Below are 19,746 nucleotides of genomic sequence, written 5' to 3'. Positions count from 1 at the left end.
TAATTCTGATTCAGCATGGAGATTACTTCCTTAATCAAGATGACAATCATTTCGTTCAACGCATGGGAGCTGCAGTGCTGGGTGTCCCCGAGTCTTTGTGGCTATAAAAGATGTACATGTAATGGTTTGTACCTTTCCACAGAATATTTATAGGTGTCAGCTCAGCCATAGACAGGTATTTTCTGAGGCTGTGAAATGGTGGAACCAAAATGTAGGCACCTAAGACCCCAATCCTATCTGCAACTGAAAAAAATTAGACACGTAATTAATCCAAGTAAGTCTGGAAAGGAGCAAGAGGGAAAAGATACCACTTTTCCTCCATTTATTCAAAGAAGATTAAAAAGTGCTTTGTTCACCAGTGCCTTGTTCACAGCCTGTACGAGAAATGTATTTTGGATTCTAGGTGGTTCCTTCCCCCCAAAAAAAGACATAATGAGAATCAGCTCCAGCTGGAAGCTGATGCTAAATAATTTCACATTAAAAATAAGATAAGGCATAGAAAGGGGACAGGAAAGGTGAGTCATGGAACAACATGTGTAGGGTTGTGTGGGTTGTATATTACCAGAAGTCTTTAAATCATGGCCAGATATTATTCTGAAAGGTCTGCTACAGCTGAAACAGAATTTCCCACTCCATGCAGAAATTTCTAAGTGGGATTCGGAGGTTTGTACTACACAAGAGGTGAGTTAGAGGCAACAACGGACCCTTGTAGCTAAAACCTGATTTTGTGACACTGCTGAAAGTAGGTGTGAATGCAAAATGATACTGCTAGCAACAGGCACACGAGGCCTCAAAATCTAATTCATGAACTCTCATTGAGCAGATGATACTCAGCAGAGCATTCACCCCTCCAGGAGCAAAAGGCTTGACAGGGAGAACAAGACACCTGCCAGCAAAGGTTGTTTTCAGCACACTGGATACTGTATGTTATTGTGACTGTTTGCCTACATCCACTTTGTAAGTCGAGAAAATTCTTTCTCTCTGCCCTTCTCTCTGAGCACTGTGGAAGGGGGAAGTCGATAAAACCTCCATTGCAACTATAACAGAAAGAGATCAAACAACAGCCAAAGCAAACAGCAGCTGGCTCAACAAATATGAATTTCAGGTAACGGTCATAAACAACAGGCTGGCACTGTGGATGCTAATAAAGTGAGAGCAAAGGTCAAATCTTGCTTTTTAACAACATGGTTCAGTTCAAAACAACAAATAAAACGAAAGCTTAGTCCACAAAAAACCCCATTTGATTCTGTGAGTATTGCAGACATCTCTTCCTCACCCCAGCAGTCCCTCAGTTCCTAGCATGTACAGGAGCGGTGCCTCCAAACAAGCCGGCAGCGAAAAGGCACCTCGGGGACCGAAATTGCTGCTGATCCTGCTGACCAAACTCCCTGTTTCGTAGCATTCCTCAGTCTGTTGTTCCGCATCTGCCTGCCATCTCTTCTCTGCTAAACAGATTGCAAAGTGTTTGGAGCAAAAACATTCTTTTATTCTTTCTTTGTGTGGTGAGTCACACAAGGGGGTTCTGGTCTTGGCTTTGGCACTTTGCATCTATGGAAGCAGTTGTAACAGATAATATTTCACCCTTAATCACTAACGTGTGCAGGAGCCCCTGGAAATAAACAGAACTCCTCACACTGGTATCCAGGCATTGATGTTTAGGGAAGAGATTCAGCAGTTACACAGATACCGAGGATATTCCTTCACAGCAGGTCAAAACCCAGGGAAGGTCAGTCTTGGTGAGGTCATCGCTGGAGTTGGTTTCTTCCCCATCTGCTTGTGTGAGATTTCGGATGCAGCTGTGCAGACACACCGGGGGCAGGATGCTGAGCCACACGGATGTCGATACTGATCCAGACGCTCAGCTCCTATGAGAAGCATTAGCCCTCAGATAGCTGTAAGTAATAATAATCCGATTTCACACTTATCACAAGAAAAAAAATCCCATAATTGTCCTAATAGCTCTATAAGCAATTCATCCCGTTATTTATTTCTTTGTTCGCCAGTGCAGTAACCTGAACACAGATGGCCAGGAAATATTTTTTCCATCATGTGACATTTGGTGTCTATTGTCAGCTTGCTTTCTGCACCGCGGAGCAAGCTCATTTGTGAAAAGGTAGAGGAAAAAAAACATCGGAATAGCCAAGAACTTTGTATTAAATGTACTCACTTGGGCTGGGGGAATGTACCTCTGAGTCCAAACCATCTTGAAACCAGCTACTTCCAAGGCAGAGAAGTCTCTGACTGACCCAAGGATTATTTAATTGATTAGACAAAGTGTAAAAGATCTCACAGGAAAAACTAAGAATCATGCCAGGGAGCCAACAGCCGTGGTGCCTGGGGTATTCAGGAGGTAGGCTGAGGTCCGGGTCACTGCCCTGGGTCAGGATTCGAGCCTGGTACAGTCGCACACCTACTCCTTCATCTATCGTTTTTGTCCTGTCTCTGCCACAGGGAAATCTCACTTTTGAAACTCGGAGGCAAAGACAGCTGGAGGTAAAGAAGCTCTTCTCCAGCTTCCCGTGCTCTAATGAGGATTGCGGTTCCCAAATTTTGATAGGCGAATGGTTGAACAGACATACAACCTCCGCACAGTAACCCACGCCATTCAGCCCTGAAAATGATCTCAAACTGGCAATGGCTATCTAAGCGGCCATGTTAGAAGGTAAAATTAAAGAGGCAATTCCAATTTCAAGAGAGAAATTAATACAAATGTTTGCTAATTATGTAATTTGGGGATATTGCATCAATGTTAATCAAACTTCATGGCATTTTGAGACAGTAAATAATGTTCTCCTTATCTCAAAAATAGAAAACCTGCCAGGCTCACAATGATGAGAGGGAAAGAGGTGCTAAAACACACTAGAATATGACAGTGCTTGGACTGGCATTTAAAATTGGTCTTGCACCTTTGAGGGGAACGAAACTCTGCTATAACCATGTTATGAAACTGTGAAAACCTGTATAGGAGTCCAAACTGGGATATGTCACACCATGAGAACAGCTGTGTTACAGACGATGCCCCAGAGGCTAATGTATTTTAAAAGGACAGCCCAGACTTCTCAGACTCCTTCTCAGAGACAGGAAAATAATATTTCTTTTTTAAAAAGGTTACTTTTGTTTAGGGTTTTCTTACTGAAAATAAAGCTTAACACTTTTTTTTTTGGTGATCAAATATTGTCACCAATAATGGTTTAATCCACAACTTTTTTTGAGAAAAGCCTCATTTTTTGAAAAAGGGTGACTTGAAAATTGAGTAGTTGTAGTTTTCGACCAGGACAAGGCATAAGTACTTCATGCAAGGTTAAGCAGCAACACAGAAGCAAAGTGAGGAGACAGAACTCCTGGCTCCCTGCTGTGTGTGTGACCCTACCACTATACCACGCTTCTTTCCATATATTTACAGTAGTTGGGGATTTCCTATATACCGATGCAGGATGAAATGAATTTGCACAGAGCTGTTCAAATCAAAAGGTAATGATTACCTGCAATGAGCGAATAGAAAACAGGACATTTCTAAAGAGATCTGTCTGTCTCTCATATATGCTGCTGGGCTGCTGGTGAAATGTTTTTTCAGGGTTTTTTTCTCCTTGTGATAAACACGCTAGATCTCGACTCACCTTTTTCCTATTGCCAAAGCACAAAATAGATATTTTTGTTAATTTACCAAGAAGTTAATTCTCTTTGCAATTTTTTGACGCTAACCAATTTAATGAAGTTGCATAGAAATAATTTCTGGGAAAACACATCATGCTTTTGTCACTTCTTCAGTGCTATATTCACATCTCTCCCAGCTCTTCGTGCACGTAACGGAGCTATTACACACTGCAAGATTAGAAAATAGCTGTACAGAAAAAAACTGAACTTGTCTGGCAGACTCCACGAAGGTGACAGAGCGATAGGGACTTCACACAATTTCACATGGCACTCAGGGAAAATGTCTTCTCCTATTAAATTTAGACAGGGGTTCACATCCAAATCCCTTGATCGGGATGCTGCCAAATCCGGGAGAAGGCTGGATGTAGATATAATCTCTACAAGTGGACTTTGCTGCCTCTCAGCCTTGACTTCAGATAGGAGCAGCTTCACATTTCGGAAATATTCAGAGCCGAGTTTGGAGCACATTGGAAATCTGCACCTGAAACCTACTTTTTAATGCTGGAGTCTGACTTTCTTCCTACCAATGGACAGTGTCTTAGAGCTAACGCAATTCCATCAGCCTGAAAGAGCAGGATATAAAAGGCTAGATCCTCTCTAATGTTAATTAGAAGGGCTTCTATGGCCAAATCATCATTAGAAAGGAAAAAGCCAGGACTCAGTGTGCAGCATCCTGTATCAGACCTGAAAGACTAACTGGCCTGACTCACAGTTGCTGCCGCAGCAGGCAGCAAACAGCTCTGAGATTAAAGGCACAGTACAGAAAAGCAAAAAAGCAAAAAAAAACCCCCCAACAACAATTAAATCACTGATTTCAGCCACATCACTGCGTATATATCAACAGTATTTATTTGTTCTTTTATTGAGTGAAAAACTTCACTATTTACTGTCAATTGAAATGTACTTCTCTTGGCTTTGTCTCCGTATTTTCTCATTTACTCTTCACAACAGTGTATGATGTCTAATGCACACCACAGGGATACGTGAATTATTAAAAGCTATCTTTTCAAGAGGGCTGAGGTGCTATGAAATACCTGAAAGGGCTGATGTTACAATTGACATTCTTTCAACCATGCATTTGGTTTGGGTATTTATTGAAATTTTTTTCATATATGTAACCAGAACTGAATTTTTTTCCAAAAGAATTAGGAGTTGCTAGGCTTTCTAATCATAGGGCTGTTTGCCATAGCTGACAATATGTCTGATATTATATATGGCAAATATTTCTATTTGCCATAGCTGACAATATTTCTCAGCAGGGGATTTGCAAAGAAAAGTCTAAAAGGGATTTGCAATACTTGTGCAAGGACCTCAAATTCAGGTTCTTTGAACTCTGTGGCTCCCTGGATTTCAGCCATTCTGAAAAAGGTCCTAAATACCTAAATATCGATTAAAAAAATTGTATAGCGTTGGCTCCCAACATGTATGTTCCTGATGTAAATTCATAGAACCAGTCATGATTGAAGTTAAGAATATACTTAAGTATTTACACACTGGGAATCCTGAGGGCTGATATTTTTAATTTCTCAGCAGGACCATGCTGAAAAAGGTGAAGATCCTGCAGATGTTGAATGCACATTTCCTCCTGCTCATATGGATGCTCACATTGTCTTAAAGGGAAGAACATGCAAGAAGTGGATCTCAAGACTACGATCTTAACATTGATCACTTTAGGCTTTCTTTCCAAACTAGCTGATTGGTGACAGAGTATTTTAATTGGCATATTGTTCATTTGAGGGGAAAAAAAAAAAGGTTTTGTAATTCCTTTTTCTTCTTGTCAGTCCTGTAAGCAGAGATGCCTTTTTTCCCCTGAACATAGATTTTTCTGATCACCAGTGACATGCCTCATCAGCTGCAGAGATAAAAAAGGATTTCCTACACAGGTAACTCAGAATCACCTGTTAGAGGCAGGCCAGGTGTCCTTTCACTGCTCATCAGATTGATGGCTAAAATGGTTTTTTAATGATATAATGCCTCATTTTCTGCCAGTAGCTTTGCCTTGTTATCAATGTTTGAAAAGGCTGTGTTTCTGAGTTTCAGAAACGTTTTGGATTTAGTGAAAGAAGGAGATGGAAATACAGATTCTGCTTCTAGCTGAAATGTCCCTTCCACATTTCTTGTTGTCACCGAGTGACCTCTGCCATCACCAGCACCTCCTTCTGCTGTGTCCTACTCCCTCTACATGACGAGTTGCACTGAAAAGTGCCCTGCCAGCAACCACTGTTAACTAACCATAGTTAAAGCTTTGTGCTGATTAACTTTGAGAAAAAATTCATCTCAAAAACAAGTGAGCAGATGAAAAGAGAAATTATAATGGGAGCCAGGATGCAGGTTGCAGTATAGTAGTCACTGCTACAATACAGGAAAGCAGCCATATGTTCGCAAGGGTAGTATTTTGTGCTTTATTTCAATTCTGGTTGGCTCAAGATGGTTAGAAAGCTTTTACAAATGAGTTGAAGGAATGAGTCTGATATCTGAAACATAAGTCCTGCTCACTTCACTAGTAAGAGTGGTCCTACTGGCTAACTCCATCAATTTAAACTGAAAATCTGTTAAAAAACACTGGACAGATTCTGACAAGAGTCAGCCAGGTGGGATAAATCCAGGTTTACAGCAGTATAAATCAGGAGGATATGACCCATCTGGCATGGATAAAAAAAAAAGCACATAACGAAAAAATCTTCCAGATGCATTCAAATCCCTAAGCGGATCACTCCTTTCCACTCATAAAAGTGAGAGAATAATGCGTTTCAGTCCTATAGAGAGAAACTGTCGCTACAAAAATTATCGTAATGAAGAAACTCATAATAACACAAATCATTTTCATACTTGAAGCAAAGTTTTCTGCTTGGATGTGATTCGATTTCCACTGCAGACAGCATGCTGACATTTACTAACAGATTAGCACATCATTCTGCATCACATCAAATATACCGCAGCAGTATAACCCCTGGCCCCACACATATGGCTGCTATTTGATACCAATGTGACTTGCATGAACCCTGCAGCTGTGTCAGCCCTAGGTGAGCTGACGTGTTTGTTAACGCCTACCAGAGGAGGAAGCTGCCCTGTAACTCGGACTTGGGGGGGGAAAGGGAATCTCAGCCACTGGAAAAATCCTGATAATAAAGTCTAGGATTTATTAGTTCAATCCCTTTTTGAGCTGCTTGTGAGCCGAGTCCTGCAGCTCTTAGCTAGGGATCTCTTTGCCATGTTCCCCTGTACCCCAGACTCTGGGAAGGCATTTTAGCTTCTGCCCAGCACTTAGTCCTGAGCTGGTCCCACTGAGAGATGGGTGGTGACTGCACACCTTTCACCGTAACCACGTGAGTTCCCAAATTGCTAAAAACATACATCACTGAGCTTAAAAAAAACCAAACCAAACCAAACCCTATGGGGTCAGAGTGCTCCACAGGGAAGCACAGCTATGTACCCATCTACAGGTACAGACCGGGCTGGGAACTAGAGGATAACCTGTGATTAGGACAGTCCTCGAGCAGTGTGTCACCAAGCTGATCAAGATAGTCAGAGGGAGTGAGGTTGGAGTATCCGCCATCCCTTTGGTGAACAGATCCCTGAAGCTGTTTTCATCTCACAAGGCTAGAGTAGCCCAGAGGTTGCTATCAGCAACTAAGCTGGATAAATCAGTGCCCCAGGAATGAGGAATTTCTCTTGCAGCCTGAAGTCATTTGCACAACCCTTTACTTGAGCTGGGGGATCATTGCTGGAGCACAACCAAAGGGCAGGACCGAGATGTATTAAAAAGCTGAAAGGCTTTTTATTGCTGGAAGTTGAATTCATGGTCCAGTTTCTCATTTGATAAATCCATAGCTGTCAGCTACAGACACTTCAGGGCAGATTCACTGCATAAGAGCATTCGTTGCATAAGAGCACAACATGCCGTACCCCCAACGCTGATCTTGGCAGATATAAATGTGAAGAAGCAATTTCTCACTCCTTTGTTTGAAATGTGGCTGTCTGTAAATGCTGACTGTAAACTCATTTTCTGTCAGACCCATGTCCTCATCCTTCCCCTCCACTATGTAGAAGTATGCAAAATGCAACAGAGAGGAAAACTGGTTATATGGGAAAGGTAGGATGTACAACGCACGATAATGGTATATGGGCAGTTCCTGCTCCATCGGAGCACAATCCAAGCAACTCAGAACCGAGGTTTGCATTAAACCAGAAAAGACAGACAGACAGACAGCCTGCATCTGGACGGGACAATCTTCCTACTCATTCACTCTCTACAGAGTCACATCCTTAGTTGGTCTAAATCTGCACAGCTCAACTGACTCCACTGCAGTGGAGTGGGTTTACAGCAGTTAATTATTCACCCCTAGAAAGGTAAGGGTTGTTGGGACCATGGAGGAGTAAGTCCCTCTGTAACCTGAAGAACTGGATTTATTCTTCTGACTTCAGCAGAAACTGCTAAAGCGAAGGGCTTAATGAAGAAAGGGAAAATTTAGGCACAAAGCATTGAATTAAGTGTGTGGAAAAGACCTGTTGCATCATGTCGTCCTCTCACCAAGGCAGCGATAGGTACCAAAAGCAACTAGTTTTCCAGAAAATTCATTTCACCTTTAATTCAGAGGCAGAGAGTGGACAGAAGAGTGCAGACTAAGGGGCTGAACAGCTCACAGCCGCCAGCGAAGGATTTAGATCTGGTGGGTCTTGAACAATCCTTTAAATGCCCTGGAACACATATTTTCAGCTACGGGATTCTGGAGACTGTGCTACAGACAGAAGAGAGGGGCTCCTGAAAATGCAGATGTGGAAGCCCAGTCTGCATTTTCATGTTGGGCTCAGGGCTCCCACTGGTGACTGAAGCTACTGATGGCAGTTTCACCGGTGGAACAAATTCAGGAATTGTGCCCCCAGCGAGCAGCTTTAAATTAACCTGATTATTTCATCCCCGCTCTTTGACAAATGAGTCTGATTTATTTAGCTCATTTGAAACAAGTTCATTTTAATGAAGTTATTTATATAGCTCCTTGATGCCATTAGCCAGATTACATGCTGTCCAAAGAGCATAATGCATGATCTCATTTCCAACTTAAATCCCTTCTATTTCTTTCACCCTCTAACTTAAGTAGCAGGAGTTCAGAACATATGTTCTTCCGTTTTCTCTCTAGATGGCAAAAAGTCGTTTGACAGCTGCCAGGTAGTAATATCAGCTCATTTAGTCACTTTTTCTCTAGCCTAGGAAACCAGATTAGACTGTTTGCTAAATTGCATGGAAATACAGGCCTGTTTAAGGTCCAGAAACATATCACTCTGTCACTTTTGGAAATGGATAGTTATCCTGGCCACTGCTCTGTAAATTGCCAAACTTGATTTACTGCTTTGATTGCTTCTGAAGATTATTCTCACCAGTTTTTGTACATCTCTGGTAGGAAAAAATGGATTGATTGTGGCTCGGCTTTCATGCCCTACCCTGCAATGAATTTTCCAAGAGATGAACTTCTTGCACTCATACTCAACCTCCCCGACACCAGCGCATCAGCATATGGGCACAGAAGTCCACTCCATAGAGCACCTGGCATGCCTGAGCCTTGCCCTGAACATATGAGAGAACCCAAGACGAGGGACATGGGACTTCGAATCACCCCCGTAACTGGGCACTGGCACTGGGTACAATCGTGCACAGAATCCTCCATTCTTTGTGACTTCAGGTGGAATTGCTGTCAGCAAGATAAATGCATCTGAAGAACTCGGTCATGTGGGACTGGACTGACATTATTGATGTTATTTATGAATTGTTGACTTTGAAAACTACTACCTGAGGCCCAGATATGCTCATACTTCAGAGGCCTCTCCTTGGTCCTTCTGATGTAAATGCAGATGTTTCTTGAGATGTCAGAGGAGAGAGAAAAGTGCCTCTGGACATTTCTGGAGGATGATCTTGTCTGCCTAAATTAGCCTCTGTCTCTTCTTCTTGAGTGTGAGGCATCCACAGGAAGTGTTAGGCACCTATATCCTAAGAGGACCCGTCCACCTGGCCATCACCTCAGAACAGGTCTCTAACGGACTGGTTTCTTATTAAAAGGGAAGAACATGAGAGGAGCACCGATGCTCACTTCTTCTTGCATCTTTTTTGCTTCTTAGAAGCCATCTAAAGAGGTTTCTAAGGTACCCTTCCTGCAACCACTTCCGCTCACGTGTCCTGCAGCCCCCTCCTGTGGCTTTGTAACAGCTTTGTGGGTTTGTGCTGAAAACTGGGTCACTGAAAAGATCCAGGGCAAAGCAGAAAAACAACAAAAAATACCTATTTTGGACATTTTTCTTAACCCAGATCATTTCAGTCATGTTGCATTCTGGTAGGGATGGTGAAGGTCGGGGGGAGGTGGGGGCGGGGCTGCTCCCTCCCTCTTACACAGAGCCTGACGATGAGCCCAGGGTAGGAAGCCTGATGCTCACCTGGGCAGGACAAAATGGGGGTCTCACACCCAGCTCCCTGGAGTGTGTAGGACATTACACCCTCACTGGAGAAATTGAGGCTAGTGACAGAAATCCTTGTTGGGCTCCAAGTGCGCTGGCTGCCAAAATAGGGTCCTTCTTTTTCTTGGTGCTTCTGGTCTACAGCTCTAGCATTTTCAGCCACTCTCCAGGAATATGGGTGCAGGGCTCCACGGACCTCTCAAGCAAAGCAAGGAGACCTGTGAAGAGTTTAAGCACCTCTTGGACAGAAGTTCTAGAAAGCAGATGAGGTCTATCACCGATTTTTCAGCAGCTTTTTAGACCTTTAAATTTAGAGATTAAATAGGCTGATCCCACCCTTCACTAACTCCTCCAAATATTCTTTTTTTCAATAGAAAATGGTTTGGGGTTGTTTTTTGTTGTTTCCCAGAAAGAAACCACTGAGAGAAACCTTTAATCACACTGTACGTTGCAAGAAAAACAATCAGCAATGGGCCACAGTATCAAGCAAGCGAGATAAAAAGAAACATTAAAAACTGGGGCAGAAGTGACCCTGAAAGGTTGTTTAGGTTGTGTCTCTGGTGTATCTTCTGACAGTTACTCCAGACTACCATTAAAAGGAGGCTGCAAGACCAGCACGCAGCCAAAAGGCAGGTTTTGTAAACACAAGAAAATCCCACATTGAAGGGAATAATGCCACGAATAGCTTTTCTTCCAATGGAAAGATTTGGATTTGGAGCCGAGTTCTGCCTGCCAGCTCTGTGCTAATCCAAAGAGACAAAAATAAAACTGGCCGACCTGCTTAGATAGTCGAAGTTGGAAACAGAGGAGAAGAATTTCATTTCATAGTAAAACAAATTTAGGAACAAACCAGAATGAAAATGCAAAGTAGATGCTACTTGCCGACATCCCCTCTGAGTCGAAGAAGCTGGTTCCCAGTTCCTGGATATATCGCAGCACCATCTGCCAGCAGAGAGCAGAATTACATGATAAATGGTACATTTTGCCTGAAGAAACCCCTTTGTCCCCCTTCAAATGCACTGGAGCTTTGTCATTGCTTTCATGGTAACCAGCATTTGGCAAACATTGCCAAAAAAATGAACCTACATGAAAGCTAAATCAACCTGCAGCTCCAAAACAGGACACATTTTTCCAGTGTAGAATACATCACTCTCCTCCCACAGCTGCTCAGAGACCATGATCCAATTACTGGAATTTTATGGGTGACATAGGTCAAGGAACCAGCTCTTGTCCCTCATGTTGTCCCTCCCTCCCCTACACAGCTGCCGCTCCCCTGCCCACCCATAGCCCCTGCACACAATCTGTGTATGATGCCATGCAGAAAGCATCTGTCCACTTTTGTCTGTCCCTCCTACAGCAAGAACTAAATTTTGCCACCCTTTCCTGGTGCCATCCCCTGCCATCAGCGCCTTTGATTTCGGTGGCACACAGTAAGTCACTTCCCAGCTGGGATCCATCTGCTCCTCCCATCTGCTCTGTCCTTTTCTCTCCCCTCTCTTCCGCCGGTGATTCTGTGAAGCCTCGTTCCTCCTCCTCTTCTCCTGTCCATACACCCGTCTTACTGAAACCGGTTCCTCCTTCCTGTTCTCCTGCATATCCCCTCCAGCCACCAAATCCTTTATGTATACTGTGAATTGCACAGCTCCCTTCCTGCTATACTCAATAGTAGGAAGAAGGCATCATCCCGATGCCGCTGGCAGCTCAGACCCATGTAGACCTTGATGGCAGCTTGCCCTCTTCTCACTGTCTCTGGGACTCTGTTCCTTTTTCTTCTTCATATTTAGCTATATCAACACAAACTTTGCTAGTCTTGGGTTAGGATCAGTGGAATTGCTACTGCTATGGCCCCAGTCTGTGGGGAGAGCTGGGCACCTCTAGATGGCAACCCAGGTGGTAAGTGTGCTTGCCCATGCAGCCTAGGCTGACTGTGATCGTAATTTAAGTGTCTCAGTAGAGGTTTCAGGAAAAAAAGAAAGGAAAATGCCCTCCTTCCCAGCTCCACAGACTGTGCATTGAGGCTCCTGCATACACTGACATTCTCTAATATTTTCCAGGACTGTGACAGAGGGTAAGTGACATAGCAGGCATTCAAAACTTATCACCAGAGGCTTTCAAGGTGGGCCAGTCCATTACAGCCTCACCCAGGTGCAAGTGAGGAAATATATGAGATCGCCACCAAAGACAAGGTCTCAAAATCAGTGACTGCCCTCTATAGGATTCTTCCTAGGCCAGGCCCCAAGGTAATAATTTTTCTTACAGGAGATTCACTCTGCAGTGGAGAAGCCACACAAGCTCACACCATGCTCTGTTACTCTTTCTCTGGCATCTCTCTCTTTCATGGCAGCTCTTCAGAGCTTGAGCAATCCTCCATAGCCAGCACCTACCAAACTGTGAGCATATAAATGAACAAGTGTTATATAAATACTAGATTGTTTATATATATTTTTTCTATAAATAGGTAATGAATATATTTGCTATACCCATATGTAATTAGATACATATCTATACAGATAGAAATCTATGTAAATATGAATAATCTCATAAACAAACAGAAATCAGATTGTTTGCAGGATAGTGCAGTGAGGAGAGGTGTCTTTCCCTCTGGGTTTGTTCCCTCCAGCTTGTGCCAACTACCACCTCCACTCAGAAATTCCCTGCCCTAGAGAGTAACATCTCCGTGTCTGTGACAGCAAGATACAGTTCCTTAGGAAAGGGTGGAAAAACCCACGTACAAAGGCTTAATCAGGGGATAATCTGCAAGAGAGTCCAGCTCTTCTCTGTGGACTTGCCTTTTGCTTGGAGCAAAATTTTTATGACTGAGATGAAGATGCATTTTTGGAATGTGAATTCCGAACTCCTGCTCAGCACCCCAATGCCTGTCAGTGCGACTAGGAATGGATGGAGTTACAGGAGCGGACATTTGGTGGGTCAAATCAGTGGTTCAGCTCTACCAGCCCAAAGCAACAGAGGGAGCACCTCAAGCTAAGCAGGCACAACTGATAAATACATGCAGCCAAATGAAGAGAACCTCCAGAGCTGTGGATTGCAACGAACTGGGGAAAAAGGCACAATTTGTGACAGCATCTATCCATGAAACCACAGACAAGAATAGTAAACCAGTCCAGGGTCTGAACTGGGACCAGTGCACCAGACTGCATTAAGCAAGGCACATCTTACATACCAAGGCAGAGCAGGACAATTCCCCTGTGAGCACCAAAGCTCCTTCTGCTGCCAGTGCACAGAAATACAACCGAAGACCTCCCTGGTGAGATCCAGTCCACTGAAATTAGTAGTTCCTTCTGCATTTAATAATTTCATGCATAACATGAACTTCCAGAAGCCAAAACCCTTGAGACCCCCATCCTTTCTACAGTATAAGGAGTGAAAAGCCATCTTGCCTCAGAAGCAGGAGGCACAACGGGGCAGGGTTTGAGCAGCCGGGGTCTGCAGGTGCCCTGCATGGGAAGAGGCTGTGGCCTGCACTGGGGCACCCGGGGATGCTCTGGCCGGCTCTGAAACCGCTGTAAATGAGCCATTGTGTGCTAAAACACCAGCCGGTGAGGGGAGCGTGTGCAGCCCCTGCTCAGGCAGATTTAAGGCAGAGAGGCAGCCGCAAAAGGAGGAGATACATGTAAAGAGACAAGTGAAGGGAGAGACAGCTGAGGAGACGTGTGGCTGGAGGTGTGCTCTTGGAAGGAGATGCTCCATGCCAAAGGGGTGCACTCCCAAGGGACTACGATCATGGGCAACCCACACCGGGGCAGGGACACCCCTGAGGGACTGCAGCCTATCAGTGACCCAGGCAAGAGCAGAGGAAAATCATTAAGAAGCAAAAAGCAGCAAAAGAAGCTGTTACACACCTGATAAGAGCCTGCTGCATTGTCACCCTACCAAATGCACTGGGATGGCCTAAGCGTAAACCCACCAGGCACCAAGGGGAAGTTGAGTCTGCAGAAGGGGGAGAAAATGTGTTTGCTTAAGTGTTTGATTGTTTATGTTCTTTTTTGATACCCAAATCAGTGATCAGAAGTTGGTGCTAACCGGTAATAAATAAAGTAAAAACTCCTCCAAATTCAAGACTCTTTTTCCCACAACTAGGTCCTCTGAAGCTCCAGGGAATGGTCCTGTACCTGTCTGTTGCAGGAGAGGGTTTACCTATTGGGTCGTTGGTGCTCTGTACACCAAAGGAAAGGAGCAGCTTCACCCTAAATGTTTGTCTGAAAGTGCATCTCAGTGGAGCTGAGGATGGGACGTGACTGTTCATCTCAGAACAAAAATACTTCACGTACCCCTGGGAAACTAAAGTTAGGAGCCTAAAGGACTTCCCAGACAGGGGTGCCCTACGTGGTTAGGTTGATCTGAAGCATTAGCAGTTTGGACTGCCTGCTGGGATCTGCAGGACTTCAATGTTTAAAGCAATTTACGTAGGTTTTAGGCATGCTGGTCCCAGCCAGTTAACATGAGAGAGAAAGACAGAAATAGAGAGTTGTACAAAATATCTCCTGCATCTGTGCTAATTGCTTTGACTTGACATCAGGGAGATCCCTGTGTCAGTTCATCCGTGCTACCCACCCATCCCTGCAACTGCTCCACCAGCCTTTCCTACCCCCTGGCCCTTAGCTGCACATCACCTGGCATGCCAGTCTCGCTAACCTGAGAGGCAGAAGGCAGTAAGCGATGTATTCATACCCCAGACTATGGATTTGATAATGTGACCAAGACCTATGATTTTCTCTTACAGCTACATCAAAATCTGCTTCAGGGCTTCCAGTATTGATTACAACTCCTCTCTGTCACCTACTTCATATTTACACCATACACACTCTTACAGGTCAGTTCAAAAGCAAGCTACTAAGGCCAGCCACACTGCTTGTCATCTTGTACATCATCTACCCTGCCCACCTCCCAGTATTTAATACATATAATTCAAGGCCTTCTCTAACTTCTACTTTTTGCTTTTCTTCTCTTGAATCTTGCGGATTAAAACTTTTTTTTTTCTATTAAGAAAAAGGATCTACACCAAGCTTTCAGTCTTCTATACTTCCTGTCACCATCCATGTAATCAGATTTAGGATTATTAAGAGTTTACGCTTTGCCTTCAGGATTTACTGAGCACCACGGTGAGCCATGAGCATGTTGATGATCCTCCATCTCACATCTTCTTCCTATCAAGCAGTGCCACAGTCTCACTTTTCCCCTAATGCCTGATGAGAAGTGAATGTACTGTACCTACAGAGCAATGCTAATTTAGCTTTAACTTCATCGCAGCAAAGGGAGAAAAGTTCTGTCTCTGGGACGCAGCTGGTGGGTCCAGAGCACGTTGCAGCAGAGACACCTGGTGGCTACCAGGAACACAGGTCCTCTGGAAGAAAACTGCATGGATGGGTAAAAAACTAACTGCTACTTTAAAAAGGGGATTGTTAGGTCCATAGCAAACTCTGTGTTTGATTCTTTCATCAACTTAAGTAGGTATATATGCATGTAATTGTTCCCTTAACACGAGACAACTCAGGATGCATGAACCTCATTTGCTCCACAGAACAAGTCTGTTACGGACTAAGATCTTATCCTGTTCATGAAACACCAGAGAACTCCTGCCATCGCTTTTTCTGCATATACCTTGAACTTGATATAAAGTAAACGTTCCCGAGTGTGGTTATATCATGTGTCTGTGAGGAAAGTGATATTATTTCCATTGCACAAACAGGGAATAGGGCACATACAGGGGTCATAATCCCAGAACTACGCAAAAAGTCATGCAGATCTGTGACTAAGACACAGGACGGTGGCATACAGTTCCTGGTGCCCCAGTCCACAAAGTGCTGCTGCATGATCTGGCAGCAGTGGTTTATCATCATCATAGCTCACTACAACACATCCCAGAACAACACCGCTATGTAAAAGGAGGTACAGATTTTGCAGTTAAAATATTGTTTTCTACAAGGTACATCCAGATAAATAAGATAAAAACAGAATAAGGAGAAAGACTTTATACCCCGCACGAAAAATGTTCATAACTGAGGGGATAACATATGGAGAAAATAAGCATGGTACAGGAGTCCTCCTCCTTGTGTTTGCTGCTTACTATATCAGGTCTTTCTAGAAATTTTCACATGGTGAAGACACATGAAATGTCAAAATTATTGCTTCCTGTACAGTCTGAACTGAGCCTCCTGATTATGCATTTTGGTACAGCTCAACTAAATGATGTCCTGTTATTTTTAAAGCAAGACCACAGCCACCTTGAAAAAAAAAAGCAAAACGGAGATGTACTTCAAAAAAGGCAAATGTAGGGTGCCTGCTTCATTTGCTGCAAAAACTGGGGAAAAAAAAAAATCAGGGAGCTGCAAGAGATCACAGGCTGGTGAATCCAACAGCTGTATGCAGCCCTAGAAAAGTGAATTGTACCTCTACTTTGGCCAAAGAGTGCCTAAGGGCACTGGGCACTTAGACTTCTCCCTGGAAGTCAACTACTGGATGTGGAATTTGAGATCCCTGAGGTTTGATCTCCAGAAAGACCAAGTACACAGACAGCAGAGTTAATTTAAGTGTGCTTTGAGCAAAATGGATCATATAAATCCTGCTTTCAGCTCTTATCCCAGCTACCTTCTCCTTCTCCCAGCCATGCATTTCATCTCCGTTCTTTCACCACCATAATTTTATGCGCAATGTCTCCTCCCTACCTTGCCTTGTCTCCCCATTACAATTCTGAGTCTTAGCCCCTCTGTTTCCACGTCCCAGCCACAAGCCTTTGTTTTACAGGTGAAAATCTCCTCCCTTTCTTCATAGAATCATAGAATCATTAAGGTTGGAAAAGACCTCTAAGATCATCGAGTCCAACTATCAGCCCAACACCACCATGCCCACTAAACCATGTCCCTAAGCACCTCATATGTTTTAATCTAGAATAAGAGACAGAGAAACCGAGCTTCGCTATACTCCCTCCCACAGAATCTCCCTGGGAAGAGCCATGCAGGGAGGACCCTGTTCACCCCAGCATCTCTAAGCTGTAGCATGCTCAGGGCAAACAGAGCAACCCAAAACCTTATGTGCAAGATGCAGTTGCCTAACCATGGTCATCTAGCCCCATCTGAGATATCCTAGACTAGATGGGGCATCTGTCCTGCCTTGCCTCCCCCCAGTTGCTGCTTCAGAAGCGCACAAGGCTCCCCTGGTCACGCTGACCAGTCCCCTGCAGGCATCTTCAACGCTTTTGGGGTTTTAAGGTCTTAAAAGGCACTAGATGTTTAGGACAACTGAATCCTGACTGGCAAACAGACTCTGCAAGCCTCTCCCGAGGCTTTGGGATGCCTACAGCCTGTGAGGAAGGTTTGCAGAAAAGCTGTTTACAGGGGACAAGAGCACATTTTAAGGCTCCCAGGGTTTGGGGGAGGATGCAGCTGGAGGATTGCCACATAAGAGGAGTAGCCAAAAACGGGCTTTGTCATGGAAGTGTAATGAGGGTTTTACACGTAAAAACGCGGGCAGGGGATTCCGCCCACCCTCTTGCCTTGATCTACCCCGTTCGTCTGTGAGGAGGCTCAGCAGGTGACTTTTTTTTGCCAAGGGTCAGGGCACCTGCACGCACCCCCTCCACGAGGCGGCGAGCACCCCAACCTGCACACTGCTAGACGCTTGCTTATTCTCATTTTTAAGGCTCATTTTTTGATAATACGCCATTTTTTTTCAGAAGGCAGAAGGGGAATGAAGAGCGAGCCGTGAAGGAAGCGTGGATGGAAAGAGGGGCTTTTCCTCAGGGCCGGGCACGGGGGGCCCTTCCCGCCTCCCCAGCAGCGAGGAGGGGAAAGGCGCCGTGCGCTTTGTGGCACCGCCGCCGCGGCGGACCCCGCGCCGTGCGCTTTGTGGCGCCCCGGCAGGGCGGAAGCGACGGGCGGGCGGGCGGCGGGCCCTTCCGGCGGGCTCGCGGGCTGCCTGCGCCTTGCCCCGCCGCTGCCTCCGCCTCCCCCACTCGCCGCTCGCTGCCGCTCGGCGCCTCCATCCTGGTACTTGGGAGTCTCCATCCTGGTTTCTCAAGTGCCCGGACCCAAAACAGGAAGTAAGTGCGCGGGGGCCTGCGGGCTGACAGGGCCGGCAGCGGCCGGGCAGCGGCGGCGGAGCGGGACAGGCTGGGGGGATCGGGAGGGGGAGGCGGCCATGTCCGGCCCCACGCCTCAGCCGCGGCCGGACTGGGCTGGGCCGGGCCGGCTGGGGCTGGCAGCGGATCTGGCAGCGGTCTCGGCCAGCGCCGCCGCCCGCCGAGAGGACGGGAAAATGGCGGCGGCGGCGGCCCGGGACCAAATGGCGGCGCTGGCGGCCGGGGGGCAGCGGGGGGCTGAGGCGGGCCCTGAGGCGCGGAGCCGCCGCCTGCGGGGCGCTGCTCCCGCCCCGGGGGCAGTGCCGGGGGCTGGGGCAGAGCTGGCGGGGCCGCTGCCTCCCGCCGGCTTTCTCCCCCGGGCCTTGGTCCGTTGTTCCCCGCCTTCCCGGGGTGCTGCCGGACGACGGGAGCGCTGCGCAGAAAGAAATTTGGGAAAGGCCGGGGGGCGGCAAAATAGGGGAAAACCTGGAAGCTAACAAACCGCGGCTCCCTTGGGGGGACAGGGGAAGGGGAGGGCGGCGTGCGGGGTTTTTTTTTTGTTTGTTATTTCTGTTTTAAATTCCTTTCCACTTACCTTGACGTCTGTAATAAAAGGCCACCTGCACGAACGCGTTTAAATCTCCCGATTTCCCCTCGCTGGCTCTGCGGTGAGAGTAGCCTAAGCTGGTGGCTTTTATCTGTTTTGTTTCATAATCCTTTTTTCCAGCGAGGGTTGTGATTTGAGGTTGCTTGGGGCTTTATTTTTAAGTGGAATCTGAAATGCGTAACTCTACCGAGATCAGGGATTTCATCTAAAAGCGGTACCAGGCTTTTCTGCACTAGAGTTACACTGTGTTTTGTCAAAATAAAGGATTCCGGTCGGACAAGCCTTTTTTTCCTTTTCTTTTTTTTTTTCTTTTTGAGATTCTATTCTTGGTTGTGCGCTTGGGCACAGTGAAGCGTATTACACTTCTACTAGCTACCTCTGTAGCTGACAGATAGTATTTGTATGTATTTATTGACAAAGAGTTACCATTGTTCAGCCCCACCTGGCCATTGGAAGTTATGTGTTGAAGTAATCTAGAAAATGCTTTTTGCTTGCCAGCAGTGCTCTGGCCATAGATGTAAGTTGGCTTCTTGACAGCATAGTTAAAATCCCATTGCAAAACCAGGAGATACAGGCTTTGCAATGAGATGGACACATCTCATTCAAATTCTGATTTCCATCAATCCATATGAATATAATAATGGCAACAACTTCATGCTTGTTTTCCAGACACTTACTGAAACTTTCTAGATGGTGTTTTATGACTTACTGAAAAGATTGAACATTAATTAAAACTCCTTAAATAGAATGCCTAAAAATACTAATTTTTGGCTTAACAACTCGAAATTGTAAAAGGTAGGTGTATAAGAGACAAAGACCTCCATGTGTCTCTATTGTATTTTACATTTTCTAATAGTCCTTATTTATGAGCATTAATTCTGTGCTCATCTGTCCATCAGAATGCAACAGAGCTTTGGCTTTGCTTATCAATCTTATGCCTTGTACAGTTAGGACAACAATCAACTTT

General features: G+C 45.2%; 1 protein-coding gene and 1 long non-coding RNA gene across 2 annotated transcripts in view; one reads left to right on the top strand and one right to left on the bottom strand.

Annotated features, from left to right (window-relative positions):
• Positions 1-1,163: 1,163 nt before the first annotated feature.
• Positions 1,164-18,944, bottom strand: LOC143170013 (uncharacterized). The gene is made up of 3 exons (XR_012996996.1): positions 18,768-18,944; positions 10,949-11,040; positions 1,164-1,892 (listed from the first exon to the last, which is right to left on the bottom strand). It is a non-coding gene; the product is annotated as an uncharacterized LOC143170013 (long non-coding RNA).
• Positions 18,039-19,746, top strand: part of DMTF1 (cyclin D binding myb like transcription factor 1) — a 32,184-nt gene continuing 30,476 nt past the window's right edge. The window contains exon 1 of the mRNA XM_076357668.1: positions 18,039-18,154. The gene's annotated coding sequence lies outside the window, so the exon portion shown is untranslated. The remainder of the gene's footprint in view (positions 18,155-19,746) is intronic.

The sequence above is a fragment of the Aptenodytes patagonicus genome, chromosome 1 (genome assembly GCF_965638725.1).
Source record: "Aptenodytes patagonicus chromosome 1, bAptPat1.pri.cur, whole genome shotgun sequence".
Lineage (NCBI taxonomy): Eukaryota > Metazoa > Chordata > Aves > Sphenisciformes > Spheniscidae > Aptenodytes > Aptenodytes patagonicus.
Note: the sequence above shows the minus strand (reverse complement) of the source record. Positions and strands in the feature narration are given on the sequence as shown.